A 15,960-nucleotide genomic window follows, 5' to 3' on the forward strand; every position below is an offset into this window, starting at 1 on the left:
GCAGAGGGGGGCTGCAGGAGGAGCCAGCTGCAGGCCCTGCCGGCGCCGGCTCCGGGGAGGACAGGCTGCACGGACAGGAGACTGGAAAGAGAGAGGAAGCTCCCGGGGCCCGGCCGGCCCAGCTGATGAAGACGGCCGATGGCAGCGTCCATCTGTGAACTGGAAGGACAGCAGGAGAGGTGTCCGGAGGGACGCAGCTGTCCTGGGCCTTGTCGCTTGCCGGACCTCTTGCCACTGATGACGCTGAGATGCTGGCAGAGATCAGACTGCAGGCCTCCCCTGGAAGACATGCACCTCTCACCTCCCACCATCACGGGTCAGAATCCCAGGTCACGGATCCCAATAGGGGTCCCGGGGGTCCCTGGAGTGCCTCAGTTAGGGCTCCCATCTGAGAACCCTCAGAATCTCAGGCCCGCACGATGAGTTGCCCCTTCATGGGAGGAATGAAGCGACTGAGGCCACTGTTTGCCGAGCAGGCTGACACTTTCATGAATTTTTTTTACCACCAAGAAACTCATTTGTGATTTTTAGCCCCCAGGACCCCATGTTTTAAGAGATCCTCATCTACCAAACAAGTGCATTTACCAAGCAATAATTTATTCATTTTCTCATTTTTAAAATTAATCAAAGATACACAAAACTGCCAGCCAGAGCCTCTGATCTGCAGGAGATAACCCTTATTACCACCCTGGGTTGATTTAATTCCTGCCCAAAGCAAAGGAACTTAACGTTTTTGATCGCCCTCACAGCCTCGCTGGGGGCATGCGGGGATTTTCACTTTGCTCTGTGATGTGTTCACAGCAGCGCCCAGGCTGACCCTCACTGAGGCACCCCAGGAATCCCCCGGGACCCCTATTGGGGACCACGGCGCCATTTCAGCAGGAAGTCAGACACACAGGGAATCTCACCATCCCATCGCAAGCACGCATTGCATAATCATTGACTATTTCATAGGCAGGTCGCCGTCCACCTGTCACCGGTGTAAAACACGCTGCCGGGAACATCTTCAGGTCCACAGCTTTCTGTATCTTGGGGATTTGTTCATTCAGCTAGATTCCCAGGTGGGAATTTCTGGGTCAAAATTTGCAGTTCTATGTCCAAAATCATTTCTGATGATCCAGAGAGAGACTTGAGGGTAAAACCGGGGGAACCCACGTTTTTGGTGGTGCAACTGACCACCAAGAGCAGATGTAGAAATTCTGAGGGAGAAGCAGGGGCTGTGTCAGGCGGAGATGGCCCCCGGGATCCGGGGTGTTGGTGCTTTCTTTCTCCAGGTTCCTCCCTGCCTCCAGGTGAGGATGCTGACAGACAGTGGGCGCCAGAGAAGTAAGGGAACGGGGAATCAGGTCCTCCGGGCAGGGAGCTGCAGCCGCTCAAAGTCTCCTGTTACCAAGGCGACCTTCCCTTTCCCCCCTTCTTTTCCGGGTTAATGGTTCTGAATCTGTGCTGGATGGTTGCAGAGAACTATTTTAAAAGGGGGGAAAAATAAAGAAAACAGCTCTAAAAGACAATTTAACGGCGAACCTGAGGAATCTGCCCAAGCACAGCCCAGAGAACCCTCTGGTTCATTCCTGTCTCTGTGCGACTTCACGGTTTGATCTTTTCTCTAAGGTGAATTTATTTCCATTTTCCTTTAATAAAGCAGAACCACCGGCGTGCTCTGCCGCGCCTAACGACATGCAGCCTGTGGCGTGGCGAATGTCCCTGTCCCGATGGGAAGTGTATCCAGGCATACGGCGACGGTGATTACGCCAGGGAGAAAATAGGAACAAGGAGGCTCAAACACTCGTCCGATCGCGCAGTGACCCGCTGCTGCCAGACGGGTTACCCTGACGGTGCTCGGGGCCTGCGAGCGCATGGCTCCCGCTGCTGGCAGGAAGCTCGGAAGCTTCCAGCACCCTTCCCGCCGCTGCCTCTTCACAGCCTTAAAAGGCAGCCGGGTGGGTTCTGCCCGTCACCAGGTACCCGCGTGTGAGTCAGGCGCTCCGGTGGCTGCGTCCTCCTCCCGGGGTGCACCTGCGGTTTGCAGCCGCACGCCCGTGCCGGCCTGCGCTGCAGCTGTGGGCCGACAAGGCCCGGAGGGCAGAATCCGCCGCTTCACGAGGTGTGGCGGGTGTGTCTTGTGGCCCGTGGACCCGATGACTTACCGTGTCCCAGTTTCCCCAGTGCATTTTCCAGCCCTGGACTTGTACCCGGACAGACAGACTGTGTGACTGAGCTCATCCCCAGGGCCCGGGTTTACCGGGTGCGGATGCGCGGGCGTCCATCTGGTCCGCAGGCGTCCACACACCCAGGCTGCGGCGGAGAGCCGGCGGGGGCGTCAGGGGCGAAGGATCCTGTAAGGTCCGGCGCCCCCTGCGGCTCTCTCCTTTCCGGGACTTGCCTCCCATAGAGGCAGGCCTGGGTGGTGATGCCAGAATTGGGCAGGCCCCCTTGCAAGCCTGCGCGATCCTTTCTGTTTCTTCAAGGTGCTCTGAATCCCCTCTTCCCAGGTGTTGGGGGTTTCCCACAGATAACAAAGCCGGAAGGAGCTCCTGAGATGGCGGAGGCAGACCCGGCCTCATGCTTCCCCGAGGGCGTTGAGCATCGCTGCTGCTGACTCCCTTGAAGAGAGCAGAGGCTCTGAGGAGTCAGGTCCGGAAGACCCCCTCCCCACTCCAGCTCTCTCTCCTCTTCCCCCTCATCTTTAAATAGCCCTCTGCCAGATTACCTCCCTTAAAAATATTTATATGCCAGATTACCTCCCTTAAAAGTCCTAGCATGCTCCAGCCTTCCCTGGTGGTCCAGTGGTTAAGATTTTGCCCTTCCAACAGGGGACATGGCTTTGATCCCCCGCCAGCGGACTAAGGTCCCACGTACCATGGGGGTGCTGCCAAAAAGAATCGGGGACTTCCCGTCCGGTCCAGTGGTTGAGACTGCGCTTCCAGTGCAGGGGGCCTGGGTTGATCCCTGGTAGGGGAAGAAAGATCCTACATGCTGCAGGGCAAGGTCAAAAACCAAAAAACCGTTTATCGTCATAAAGAAGCTGTGCTTCTCATCACTGTGCCATCCGCTCTCAGTAAGATGTGACCTGTGTCTCGGTCTCAAGTTGACCGTCCAGGTAACCTCCACCACCTGCTGTGTAGGTGGCGTTTTCTCCTGCTGCCCTAGGGGTGAGGGTGGACCCTGGGCGGATTTGGGCTCTTGGAGCAGATGGCCAAGTCTCAGGTAATGGACAGGAGGAGAGGCAGGCCCACTGCCTGGCAATGACCTGGCTGGATGGGGCCTCCATCTGGCAGCTGCCGTCTTACTCGGCTCCACAAGGAGAGCAGACGGCGGCCGGAGACCTGCAGCTGGAGGAGGGCGTCCACAGGGGAGGGAGCGTGGCAGGAGGTGTGGATCGGGTGCCTGGGGCAGTCAGGAAGAGTCGAGCACGCTGCCCACCCGAAGCTTCACGGGGCCCTTCAGTGATGGTCCTGACTTTGGGATTGGCCACCTGCCACCCAGGAAGGTCCCCTGGAGAAGAGAATGGCAACCCGCTCCAGTGTTCTTGCCTGGGAAATCCCATGGACAGAGGAGCCTGGCGGGCTGCAGCCCATGGGGTCACACAGTCAGAAACGACTGAGGAACTAGCACTGCGCTTTTTTTCACCTGCCACCTGCGACTGATTGAGGACCTCCACATTACTGTTCCCTACCAAATCCATACTTTATAAAAATAAAGACATTTTGAGCAAGTTGGGTTTCTCCCAGAAATCCAAAGCTGGTTTAACATTAGAAAATCTGTTAAGATGATGGACCACATTGAAAGACGGAGGAAGATCTGTCCTAGAAGTTTCATGGCAGCGTTCCTTTAAATGTCCATCAGTAGGACAATGGATTCACAGGTTGTGATATTCTTGTGCAGGGAGTACTATGCAGCCATGAAAAATGCAAGAGCCAGTGTGTTATGTATTAACAGTCATGAACTTCAAAAATGTAGTGTTGAATATGGAAAGTAGGTTGTAGAAGATGGCATATACTGAGATTCATTTATATTAAAAATAAAACACGAAAATGGCACTATATTCTGTGTAGGGATGAATTCATATGTGGTAACTGTGTAAAGCAAAGAGTAGTGATTTTAAGGTCTGATTTCACAGTTCACCTGTTCATGGGGAGCTGATACTGTGAAAATTTCAAATGTATGGGCAATGTTTTATTTCTCCAATCAGATGGTGGATGCAGAGTAGTGCACTGGATTTATTCTACATACATTGTGTATGTCTTAAGTGTTTCACAACACCTTCAAATAAATTTTGAATTAGCAATGAAGTGAAAAAGTGAATAAAGAAGCAATAATGGGGACTACTACCTAGAATAATTTTTGATCTGTGCAAAAGAATGAGTAAAGATCTTGGGAGAAATGAAAATGTCATTTGAGGATTCATGGTGCTGGACATACATGCATATGTCCATATACTCTAGGGGAAAAGCTTTAAAAAATATAATTACATAAGTTTATATGTAAATAGAGGAAATCAACCCTGAATATTCATTGGAAGGACTGCTGCTGAAGTTGAAGCTCCAATTCTTTGGCCACCAGATGCAAAGAGCCAGCTCACTGGAAAAGACCCTGATGCTGGGAAACACTGAAGGCAAAAGGAGACGGGGCGGCAGAAGATGAGATGGTTGGATGGCATCACCAGCTCGATGGACATGGGTTTGAGCGAGCCTGGGGAGATGGTGAAGGACAGGGAGGCCTGGTGTGCTATGGTCCATGGGGTCATAAAAAGTCAGACACGACTGAGCAACTGAACAACAAATACACCACCACCATAGAGTCCAGGCCAGGGCGCAGCATCACAGAAGGACATAAAGCGGGAAAAAGACTGGAGGGTGGAAAGGACAGCCAGGCAGCGGGCGAAACTCAGGCCCTTGTCGGAGCGGAGGGTCAGGCGGGCGCCGTGGGGAGGAGAGCTGGGAGACAGCTCAGGGGGCGTCTCTGGAGGTGGACCCCACGGGGCTCGGAGGCTGCACCGTGTGGACTGAGGGCGAGAGGTGTGAGGCCTGGTCCCGGCTCGGGCGACTGGCGGGAGAAGGGGCGGCCGGCAGCAGGGAGGGTGCAGGTCTGCTGCAGACAGGAAGTCCTAGGAGCCCATAGGACTTGTGAATGGTGGACGGCTGGTTTTCTGGGTGGAGGCAACTTGACTGAGGCACAGGTGCCCAGATAGTTGGTCACACTTATTCTAGGTGTGTCTGGGAGGGTGTTTCTAGAGGAGATTTGCGCTTGAACTCGTAGACTGAGTAAAGCAGATCTCCCCCCAGAATATGAGTGGGCCTCCCTGGAAAGATGGAGACACTAGGACGCAGGTCTGATCCCTGGGTTGAGAAGATCCGCTGGAGGAGGGCACGGCAACCCACTGCAGCCTTCCTGCCCGCAGAGTTCCGTGGACGGAGGGGCCTGGCGGGCTGCGGTCCTGGGGTCGCAGTCAGACTCGACGGGAGCAACTGCGCAGGCGCACACGCTGCGGGTGGGCCTCGCGCCGGCGCCTGCAGACCAGATGAGCGCAGAGGCCGCGGCAGCGGGGCCTCGCCCTGCCGCTCGACCCGGCCAGCCCGCCCTGCCCGCAGGCTGGCTCTCCTGGGTGCGGCCACAGAGCCGGGGCGGCTCAGTCTCAGCAGCGGGGGACTGCAGTTCAGGCGCGAGGGCTGCAGGGAGGAGGGGGCTTCTGCTCCGGTAGCCGGGAGGGTTCGGCCTCCTCTCCTGGGCGGGGCTGATGGCCCTACCTTCACACGCAGCCGTGGGCGGCTCCCTTGTGCCATGCTCGCCCCCCGTCTTCAGACAGGTAGATGCAGCAACTGGTTAACAGACAGGAAGAAAGACTTCATTCACCCCCTCACCCATTCATTCATTTGTTCAACGTATCCATTCATCCATCACTGTCATAAGAATCCAGGGAAACACACACAGGGGCTTTGCCATTGTCGCTATCAGGAAGTTTCCTTAATTTCACAAGCTTAAAAAAAAAAAAACAGGTTAACACAAGATGATGTCAAGTGCCTGGCACCCAGCAGATGCCCAGTGAATGGTTCTTATTAATATTGGTCTTGTGCCAGGCCGGGGAATCTGTAGATGGATTAATTTATTTTCTGTGAAGTCTTTTGTTTCTTTCCAGCAGATGTTGTGGGAGCAGGCGTCTTGGACGGAAGTCCAGTGGCCTGTGTCCAGGGCCCGGTCCTCTGGGAGCTGCCCACCCCCCCTGGGAGCAGAGCCCCCAGTCCTGAAAGCACTGGGCAGGCAGGGCGGGGCGAATCCCCTCTACCCGGTCGGTCACCGGTGCGCCAGGTCCCGCCATCGTGGACACCAGGGTTTGCACGACAGGATAGGAGAAGAGAAATGCGTTTGGTCGCTGGCCCCACAGGGGCCTGGAAGCCTGGGGAGGAGATGGAGGCCCTCCCAGGCTCCAAGTGAGCAAGTGTTGGGGAAGGCGGGCGCCGGAGCGCAGCTGACTTCGCTGTCGTCCCAGCCCCTGTTCAGCTCAAGTCACACGTGTGAAGAGGCTTCTGGCTGCAGGCGGCTGGTAGACTCTGGCTGACAGATTTGGGATCTGATAAGAGACTGTTGATTTCATCCTCGTGTGCGATGTCGGAGATGGATTTTAACAGTTAAAACGGGGAAAGGCAAAAAAGAGCCCTAGCCCGTTGCCAGCTTTGCAACACTGGCTGTTTCTTCTAACGGGTTTCTCCAAACCGTTAACTCCCCGACTTGGAGGTGCCTGTGTGTGAAGGGGCACTGTTGCGGGGTGCCGTCTGGGGCGCTGAGAATGGGCGCGAAGAGCAGAAGCGAAGAGAGTGGTCCATGCGGAGGGGGCGGCCCTGTGCAGCTCCGTGCCCCCTCCTCTGGGCCCACTCTCCTCTTGCACACACAGGTGGTCTGCCAGGCAGGCTCGGTGCTGTCAAAGTAAGCGGGGCTCTTGCTGAGGAATGCCATGGGATTCTAGCCCAGAGGGTCCACCCATAGACCCAGGGTTTAAACAGTATCATTAATTGTCTGCTACAAACAATAGAATGGGAAAGACTAGAGATCTCTTCAAGAAAATTAGAGATACCAAAGGAACATTTCATGCAATGATGGGCTCAATAAAGGACAGAAATGGTAGGGACCTAACAGAAGCAGAAGATATTGAGAAGAGGTGGCAGGAATGCACAGAAGAACTGTACAAAAAAAGATCTTCATGACCCAGATAATCACTATGGTGTGGTCACTCACCTAGAGCTGGACGTCCTGGAATGTGAAGTCAAGTGGGCCTTAGGAAGCATCACTATGAACAAAGCTAGTGGAGGTGATGGAATTCCAGTTGAGCTATTTCAAATCCTGAAAGATGATGCTGTGAAAGCGCTGCACTCAATATGCCAACAAATTTGGAAAACTCAGTAGTTGCCACAGGACTGGAAAAGTTCAGTTTTCATTCCAATCCCAAAGAAAGGCAATGCCAAAGAATGCTCAAACTACCACACAGTTGCACTCATTTCACACGCTAGTAATACTTAAAATTCTCCAAGCCAGGCTTCAGCAATATGTGAACCGAGAACTTCCAGATGTTCAAGCTGGTTTTAGAAAAGGCAGAGGAACCAGAGATTAAATTGCCAACATCTGCTGGATCACTGGAAAAGCAAGAGAGTTCCAGAAAAACATCTATTTCTGCTTTATTGACTATGCCAAAGCCTTTGACTGTGTGGATCACAATAAACTGTGGAAAATTCTGAAAGAGATGGGCATACCAGACCACCTGACCTGCCTCTTGAGAAACCTGTATGCAGGTCAGGAAGCAACAGTTAGAGCTGGACATGGAACAACAGACTGGTTCCAAACAGGAAAAGGAGTATGTCAAGGCTGTATATGGTCACCCTGCTCATTTAACTTATATGAAGACTACATCATGAGAAACGCTGGGCTGGAAGAAGCACCAGCTGGAATCAAGATTGCCGGGAGAAATATCAATAACCTCAGATATGCAGATGACACCACCCTTATGGCAGAAAGTGAAGAGGAACTAAAGAGCCTCTTGATGAAAGTGAAAGACAAGAGTGAAAAAGTTGGCTTAAAACTCAACATTCAGAAAATTAACATCATGGCATCTGGTCCCATCACTTCATGGCAGATAGATGGGGAGACAGTGGAAACAGTGGCTGACTTTATATTTCTGGGCTCCAAAATCACTGAAGATGGTGACTGCAGCCATGAAATTAAAAGACACTTATTCCTTGGAAGGAAAGTTATGACCAACCTAGATAGCATATTAAAAAGCAGAGATATTACTTTGCCAACAAAGGTCCGTCTAGTCAAGACTATGGTTTTTCCAGTGGTCATGTATGGATGTGAGAGTTGGACTATAAAGAAAGCTGAGTGCCAAAGAATTGAGGCTTTTGAACTGTGGTGTTGGAGAAGACTCTTGAGAGTCCCTTGGACTGCAAGGAGCCAATCAGTCCATCCTAAAGGAGATCAGTCCTGGGTGTTCATTGGAAGGACTGATGTTGAAGCTGAAGTTCCAATACTCTGGCCACCTGATGCGAAGGGCTGACTTATTTGGAAAGACCCTGATGCTGGGAAAGATTGAAGGCGGGAGGACAAGGGGATGACAGAGGATGAGATGGTTGGATGGCATCACCGACTCAATGGACATGCGTTTGGGTGGACTCTGGGAGTTGGTGATGGACAGGGAGGCCTGGCATGCTGTGGTTCATAGGGTCCCAAAGAGTCGGACACAACTGAGCGACTGAACTGAACTGAACTGAACAAAAAGAGACACCAAAACTAAAACTCCCTTTCCCAGGGCACTCTGATGAGAAGCTTACAAGTTTATATATTTAAATTTAGCATCAAAGGATTGGTCATTTTGGAAGCCACTCATGCTACCCCAAAGAATGGCTGCATCTGTAATGTAGGGGGTGGGCACAGATGGCCACCACCACCAATCGCCCTATGTCTTTTTAATTAATCTTTATTGGCTTATTGGGCTTCCCAGGTGGTGCAGTGGTAGAGAATCTGCTTTCCAATGCAGGAGACATGAGCTCCATCCCTGGTCAGGAATCATCTCTATTGGAATATTGTTGATTGACAATGTTGTGTTGGTTTCTGCTTACAGCAAAGCCAATCAGTTATGCGTCTACATGTTTAGCCCATCCAGGTCATTACAGAGAGTTGACTTCCCTGTGCTGTGCAGTAGGTCCTTATGCCCTGCGTCTTGACTTCTCTGCCAGTTGCATTTGGTTGAACACGAATCCTGTTGCCCACACTGGCCAGTGGCAGGTCAGACAATGATTCCTTAAATCCAGAACTCTCTATGCAGTTTCCAGGGGTTTCCACCCAGTATGACCTGAAAACATTCCAGGATGCAGACACGGTAGGCGTTTGCATTCGCTAAGGGGTGTCTGCGTCCCGGGGTGTTGTCATGTGAGATGGGGTAGAAACCCCTGGAAACTGCATAGAGTGTTCTGGATTTAAGGAATCATTGTCTGACCTGCCACTGGCCCGTGTGGACTATGGGGTCCACGTTCAACCAAATTTGCATTCTCCAAGAAGTGAAGCAGCTGAGGTCTAAGGACAAAAATCACAGAAGCAGACTCGACTCCAGACCTAAGGCCCTCTGCACCACCTCCCCAGGGAGAAGGCACCCCGATTCCCTTCTGAGGGGGGTGATCGCTTTCGGCAGGAGCTGAGCCCACACCCCAGCCGTCCCTCTCACACGCACAGGGGCCGGGAAGGCCCTCCGAGCCGCCCCCTGCGCCCGTGTGCAGAGCCCTCCGACTGGAACGTACCTTGCTCAGGGTGAATGCCCTGCAGGGCTGGCTGGCCTTCGCTCCCCTTTCAGTCACTGTCACTGGCGTGACCGGCTGGGTCCCTGTTAGGGGAGGTTCGGAGCAGACTAGCGACGACTCGTTTACCGGGGACACGTGGCAGGTGTGGAAGTCAGGCCTGGAGGGCAGGAACTCTTCAAGAACAAGGCTCCCAGGGCGGTTCTGAGGGGAGAGGGGCAGAGACAGGCGGTGACAGGACTGGGCTTATCCTCTTGGGGGGCAGGAGCCAAGTCTAGAGCCCTGGGGGGCTGGCGAGTACCCCTGGGTCACCGCCGGGATGGCTTCGTCTCCCACAGTGGCTGCCTGAACCAGAGGAACAGGGCCCCGTCCACCCAGAGCCTCCTCCAGAGCAGGGCTCATGGAGCTGAAGGCATCTGCTAACGGTCCTGATGCTCCCGGGATGCGCCGGATGGAGGGGATGGTAACCCCAAGCCTGGTCTCTGCCTGTGATGCATGTGATCGGGCCCCAGTGTGCCTGACTCCAGCCCAGGACTCCTCTGGGCAGCAGCGCCCTGTGGGGTCCCCGGGAGGGGGGTCGCCTCTCTCCCCCATGTGCCTGTGAAGGACTCTCCCCTGTGCCACGCCTGCCAGAGAGTTCCCACTGCTGTCCAGGGCAGCCAGGAGGAGAAAAACCCTCAGATGTTATTTCATTCAGATGAAAACCGGGACCAGCTCCCCCGCCCCGCCCACTGCCCAGGGGACCAACATCTAAGCATATCTGGGGCAGCAGGGCTGGGGGCAGGGGGGGGTCTCTCTTTTTCGAGCCCGGCAGGGCAGGCGGACTCCGCACTGGGCAGAAACCTGAGCTCAGGCAGCTCAGGGCAGGCCCAGAAGCCCAGGGCGCCCTCGGGGAGAAAGCAAGGCGGCCGCAGGGCTCCAGCTGACTGATGCCGTGGTGGGAGGGAGGCCGGAGCCCCTGAGGAAGGAAGACCAGGCCCAGGATGCGGAGGCCGGGCTCTGAAAGCCAGGGCGGGAAAGCTACCCCTCCGGGTTTGGAGGTAGAGGATGCCAGGCAGGCAAACAGACGCAGGAGGCGGAGGGAGAGAGAGAAAGAAGCTGAGAGGAGCCGGGACCCGGGATTCAGCAGAGCGGGCCCCGCGATGTCCGGGGTGATGAAATATTTATGAATGGGGAGGCTGCCACATGCTGCAGTAGCACCGGGGAGAGTGAAGTTTCAAGAAGACCGTAATAGCAAAGCCCTCCATTAATTATCGGAAGCAAGCTGTAACACCAGTTGCTATGGCAACGGGGTCCCCAATGGATTTTGTGCTTTTTTTTTTTTTAAGCTGCTCCCATTTACTGTGGTACATGCATTTGTTTTCCACCAGAGACTTGAGCTTGTCCTCTGCAGATGAATTCCTCCCATCCTCACAGTGGCTGGAGCAGAGCTGGAAGGCCAAGCCGGGCCGGGATTGGCCCTGGGGTGGGGGAAGTGAAAGCTTATGCAACTTGGTGCTGAAAGTGCCATGAGGATGGTGCTGGAGGCCGAGAGCCTTTCACTGGGGTGGCGGTCGGGTGGGCAGCAAGGAAGGCAGGGGCGAAAGCCCGCTGCAGGCGGCTGGCAGAGAGCACAGGTCACTAGGGCGTCTAGGCCAGCACCCGCTCCCTTAAGGTCTCTGCAGTCCAGGCTGGCACTGGGGAGGCGTCCTCGAAGACTGCTGGGTCATCTGTCATCTGCCTGCTGCAGCCCAGCGGAGTCTAACACTGGCATGTGGAGAGCTCTGGGGGAAGGATGGGAGAGAGAACAGGGCTCTGGTTCCCGGGGAGCAGTCCAGGCCACGCCGCCTCCTTCCTGCACCGTGGCCGCGTCTCCTGCATCCCTTCTCCATCATCACAGCCCCATAGCTCCCCCCACCCCCCACCCCCGCTGAAATGCGGGTTTGATTTGATGCCAGCTGGAAAGCAGTTTTCCCAGGGGGGACAGGCCCTGGAGTGCTCCCCTGAAATGCTCTGTCCCAGGTTACAGTCCCCGGGCCACTCGGACGGGGTCAGAAACCAGAAGTCAGCCCAGCTGGTGAGCAGCTCTGCCCCCCAGCGCTGTTCCTTCAGGAGGGGGCGTGTGCCTTCCCCACGGAGGTTGGCAGCCTGGGGCCCGGGGGCTGGTGTGGGTTGGAAGAAATGGCCTTGACTTGGAGACAGCACACCCCCACCGCGCTATTCAGGCCAAAAATGAATTTCTACTGCCCCTGGATTGTTTTTCTGGGTCTACTCTGCCTTCTAAGTTGCCAAAGAGACTTATAGGCACTTGTGGGGGAAAAAAAAAAAACTGGGAAGATGCCAAAAGAAGAGGTACACCAAAACAATGTCTGTGTGTGTTCATGGACTTCTTTCTACCTGGAGGGTCTCCTGCTTTGTGGGAGGCCCGCCCCTCTCATGGGGTTGCAGGGAAAGGTGTGCCCAAGAGTCAAGGGGGGCCTTGGGGGCTTTTCTCCCGGGCCATCTCCTGTTTAGATTCATCCCCAGGACCGACTGGGCTTCCCAGGTGGCGCTAGTGGTAAAGAACCCGCCTGTCATTGCAGGAGATGTCAGAGGCACAGGTTCAAGCCCTGGGTCGGGAAGATCCCCTGGAGGGCATGGCAACCCACTCCAGTATTCTTGACTGGAGAACCCCTTGGACGAGGAGCCTGGCGGGCTACAGTCCACGGGGCCACAAGGAGTCGGACACGACTGAAGCAACTGAGCACTCAGGACTGATTTCCAGATTCCCAGGCGGGGAGGGGGCACAGGGCTCCTTGCACACCTGTGTGCCCACACGTGCCATGCCCTGCAGCCAGCGCCTCATCAGTTCTGAGCAGAGGTCTGTCTCCCTCATTTAAGTCAGGAACCCGAGGCTCGGAAAGGAAGGTCATCTCCTAGGCCATGTGGCTCCTCAGAGGTGGAGCTGAGCTCAGAGCCCGCTTCCGTCTGACTCCAAAGTCTGTGCGTCTGAAGCCTCACCCGCCAGCCTCCTGCGGGGAGGGGCCTGTCTTGTGGGCTCGCCCCTCCTGCCCTGCATGCAGCCCCCGGCTTACCGCTGGCCCCCACGGGGTTTCCCGCCAGGGCCCATAAGCTGTGTCCGCCAGCCCAGCGGCGCCAGCCCGGGACCTCAGGGCATGCAGGGAGAAAACATCAGAAATCGAGGTGGAGTTGTGTGTTCTTCCTTGAAATGTTGACCTTCGTGTCTGCTTTGTGATGCTTTCATTAGCTCGGGAGCACATTTGTAGAACTTATAAATCATACTGGGGTGCATGCCTGAAATTATTTTACTGATATTGAAAGTAGGCAAAGAGAGGGGGCCCGATGTTGGAGGAAATGAGCGGGTCCCCCCTACCGCATCTCTTGGGGCTGTAGATGGCCTCTGCCTTCACCTGCAGCTTTGCTGGTTCCCAGGGCCCTGCTGGGGCTTCCCAGGTGGCTCAGTGGTAAAGAGCCCACCTGCCAATGCAGGAGACTGGAGCTCCATCCCTGGGTCAGAAAGAGCCCCTGGAGGAGGGCATGGCTACCCGCTCCAGTGATCTTGCCTGGAGAATCCCATGGACAGAGGAGCCTGGCAGGCTGCAGTCCACGGGCTCACAAAGAGTCAGACACGACTGAGTGATTGACCACACACGGAGCACACGGTGAAGCTGTCCCCACAAGTAAACCAGCGAACACACCCATGACCTGACCTCGGTCACCGTGGCCTTTTCTTTGTTTCCTCGGATGAAAACACTCGAGACCTCCCCTCTTAGCAGGCTTCAGGCACACAGTTCAGCACTGTTACCCAAGGTCACCACGCTGCCCTCTGCATCCCCAGAACTTGCTCGCCCGGCATAAACGAAGCATTGCCCCTTCCCCGGCTCCCGTCTCCAAGCTTCTCCGTTTCTGTGAGTTGGGCTGCTTCAGAGCCCACGTGTCCGAAGGTACCACTCACTCTCTGCTTCTGAGTCTGCTTTTTTCACGAAATGTAGTGTCCTCCAGGTTCATCCACGTTACTGCCAATGGGCGGGGTCTCCCTTTTTCAAGGCTGAGTTACAGCGTTCCATTGTAACCACATAGGACCCCATGGGGCCTTTGGGAAGGGGGTGCAGACCCTCCCCACATCCTCGGCTTTAGCTCCTCTCTGAAGTACCCAGACTATAGCATTTGAGACACATTTCCTGAGCAGTTTTGCAGATGCAGACCCCCCACCAAACAGAAGACGTTAACTACTTGACCTTGAGCACGTAAGGACTGATACAGTTCACCCTGTGACCCCACCTGCTACCTCGTCCGTCATCAGCCAACCAGAGACTTGTGTATGAGATGGTCACAGACCCCGCCCCCCACCCCTGGCTTTTAGACGTGCTTCGCCGAACCCCTCCCAGAGTCTGGGTCCTTCTAGGCGTGGGCCGCCTGTCTCCTTGAGCGGTCCCGCAGTAAACCTTTCCCCGCTCCAAAGCCCCTTTATGCTTGTTCGCCCCCACTGTGCGTAGGGAGCGCATTTGTGTTAACAGATAAAAGCTCCATTCTTCTTGAGGCCCCTTCGTCCTGTTTTCCATAGTGGCCGTGGTCCCCCCATCCGCCTCCTCATTCAGGTGAGACCTAGACGGGGCTGCCGGGGTTTGCAGCCATGGATCCACATGGGCTTCGTGGGTCCCCCGGCCCCGAGCACCGCCCTGCCAGGCTTCAGGCGCCCTCCCTGGGGACAGACTCCCTTGGGTCTGGAGGGCTGGATGGACGGTCCAGGCCACCAGGTCAAGCGTTCAGGCACTGGGGCGGACAGAAGCTAGGTTCAGACCCTCGGAGCTCGGCTGTGGGACCTCAGGAGACAGGACCGAGTCTCTGGGCTTCAGCCCTTCCTCTGTAACCTGGGGCCACGGGTCCCACACGGGGTCTACACACGTGGTGGGTGGACTCAAGACTGCGGACACGGGTCACGTACTGGAGGGCGCCACACCCCTTGGCTCTAATATCTAATCATGACAATTTTTACATAACATTGGTGGTGGTGGTGATTTAGTCGCTAAGTCCTGTCCGACTCTTGCGACCCCGTGGACACTAGTCTACCAGGCTCTTCTGTCCGTGGGATTCTCCAGGCAAGAATACTGGAGTGGGTGGCCATTTCCTTCTCCAGGGGATCTTCCTGACCCGGGAGTTAAACCCAGGCCTCCTGCATTGCAGGCAGATTCTTTACCAACTGTGCTACAAGGGAAGACCCTATACAGCATTAAAAATATGCATAAATAAGTTTGTTAATGAATAATAATTGCTCTTCGTAAGAGAGAAAGAGCCCTGGGTGGGGTGCCTCACAGTGTTTGTTGGCGGGAGGTTAGCTGACAGTGGAGAACGGGGCCTGCAGGAATAGAACCGGGGAGAGCTGGGCGCCGGGGAATGAGGGGTCGGTGGTCATCGCGTGGGGAGACGGGAGGCTGGGGGAGGACCAGACCCCCTTTGCAGCCTCTGGTTCTGCCTCAGGCAGTCCTGGGCCTGCAGGACGGCGGGAGCAGGGCTCCAGACGCCCCTCCTGGTTTGGAGAGAAAGACACACCATCCTTGTCTCGGGTCAACCACACCTGTCAACCTCGGGCCCCACAGGTGACCCGCCGCCCAGGCAAGGGCCTTGGAAGGCGTGTCCTCTGGTGTGGGGGCCGCGGGGAGGCTGGAAACCCTTTTCTGACCCCAGCCACTTCCCACTGTCAAGGAGGGACCCCCGGGGAGCCGGCCTGTGTGCCCGCTGCCCCCCAGCACCCTCCATGTCCCCTGCTCTGAGCTCCCAGGAAGATGCCCTGTCTGTCTGCCGGGGGACCCCCTCCAGGGAGGCTTCCCCAGAGGAGCTGGCCTGTTGGGCATTTGCCATCGGGAGCCACACGGAGCTCGGGGCGTCCTTCCAGGGCAGGGGGTGAGAAATCGCCTGCAGGTTACACTGAGAGGCTGGGAGCGGGGAGGGCCGAGAGGGCCAGGGCCTGGAGCGGGGGCGGGGCAGAGCCGACAGAGGCCTGGGCTCCGCGGCTCTTAATGGGAAAATGAGATATTTCCCAGGCAATTTCTTTTAAGTGACTATTGAAATTAATGCCTCATTCCAGCATCACATCTTTGTTCGAACGTTTGCCTCTCAGAGGGAGCAAAAAAAAAAGAGGAGAAAAAAATTAAAAACCTGAAAAGAGCGCAGCGTAGCTGCTGAAACGGCTGCAGACGGGGGTGGG

The 15,960-nt window shown here is 55.5% G+C and overlaps 1 protein-coding gene and 1 long non-coding RNA gene across 2 annotated transcripts in view; one reads left to right on the forward strand and one right to left on the reverse strand.

Moving 5' to 3' along the window:
• FARS2 (phenylalanyl-tRNA synthetase 2, mitochondrial) overlaps positions 1-15,960 on the forward strand; it is a 312,626-nt gene that overhangs the window by 293,932 nt on the left and 2,734 nt on the right. The window lies entirely within an intron of this gene.
• Positions 1,173-15,960, reverse strand: part of LOC139031587 (uncharacterized) — a 30,408-nt gene continuing 15,620 nt past the window's right edge. The window contains exons 5-6 of the long non-coding RNA XR_011484080.1: positions 9,780-9,980; positions 1,173-5,819 (exon numbers count right to left, since the gene is read on the reverse strand). This is a non-coding gene — a long non-coding RNA (uncharacterized lncRNA). The remainder of the gene's footprint in view (positions 5,820-9,779; positions 9,981-15,960) is intronic.

The sequence above is a fragment of the Odocoileus virginianus genome, chromosome 27 (genome assembly GCF_023699985.2).
Source record: "Odocoileus virginianus isolate 20LAN1187 ecotype Illinois chromosome 27, Ovbor_1.2, whole genome shotgun sequence".
NCBI lineage: Eukaryota > Metazoa > Chordata > Mammalia > Artiodactyla > Cervidae > Odocoileus > Odocoileus virginianus.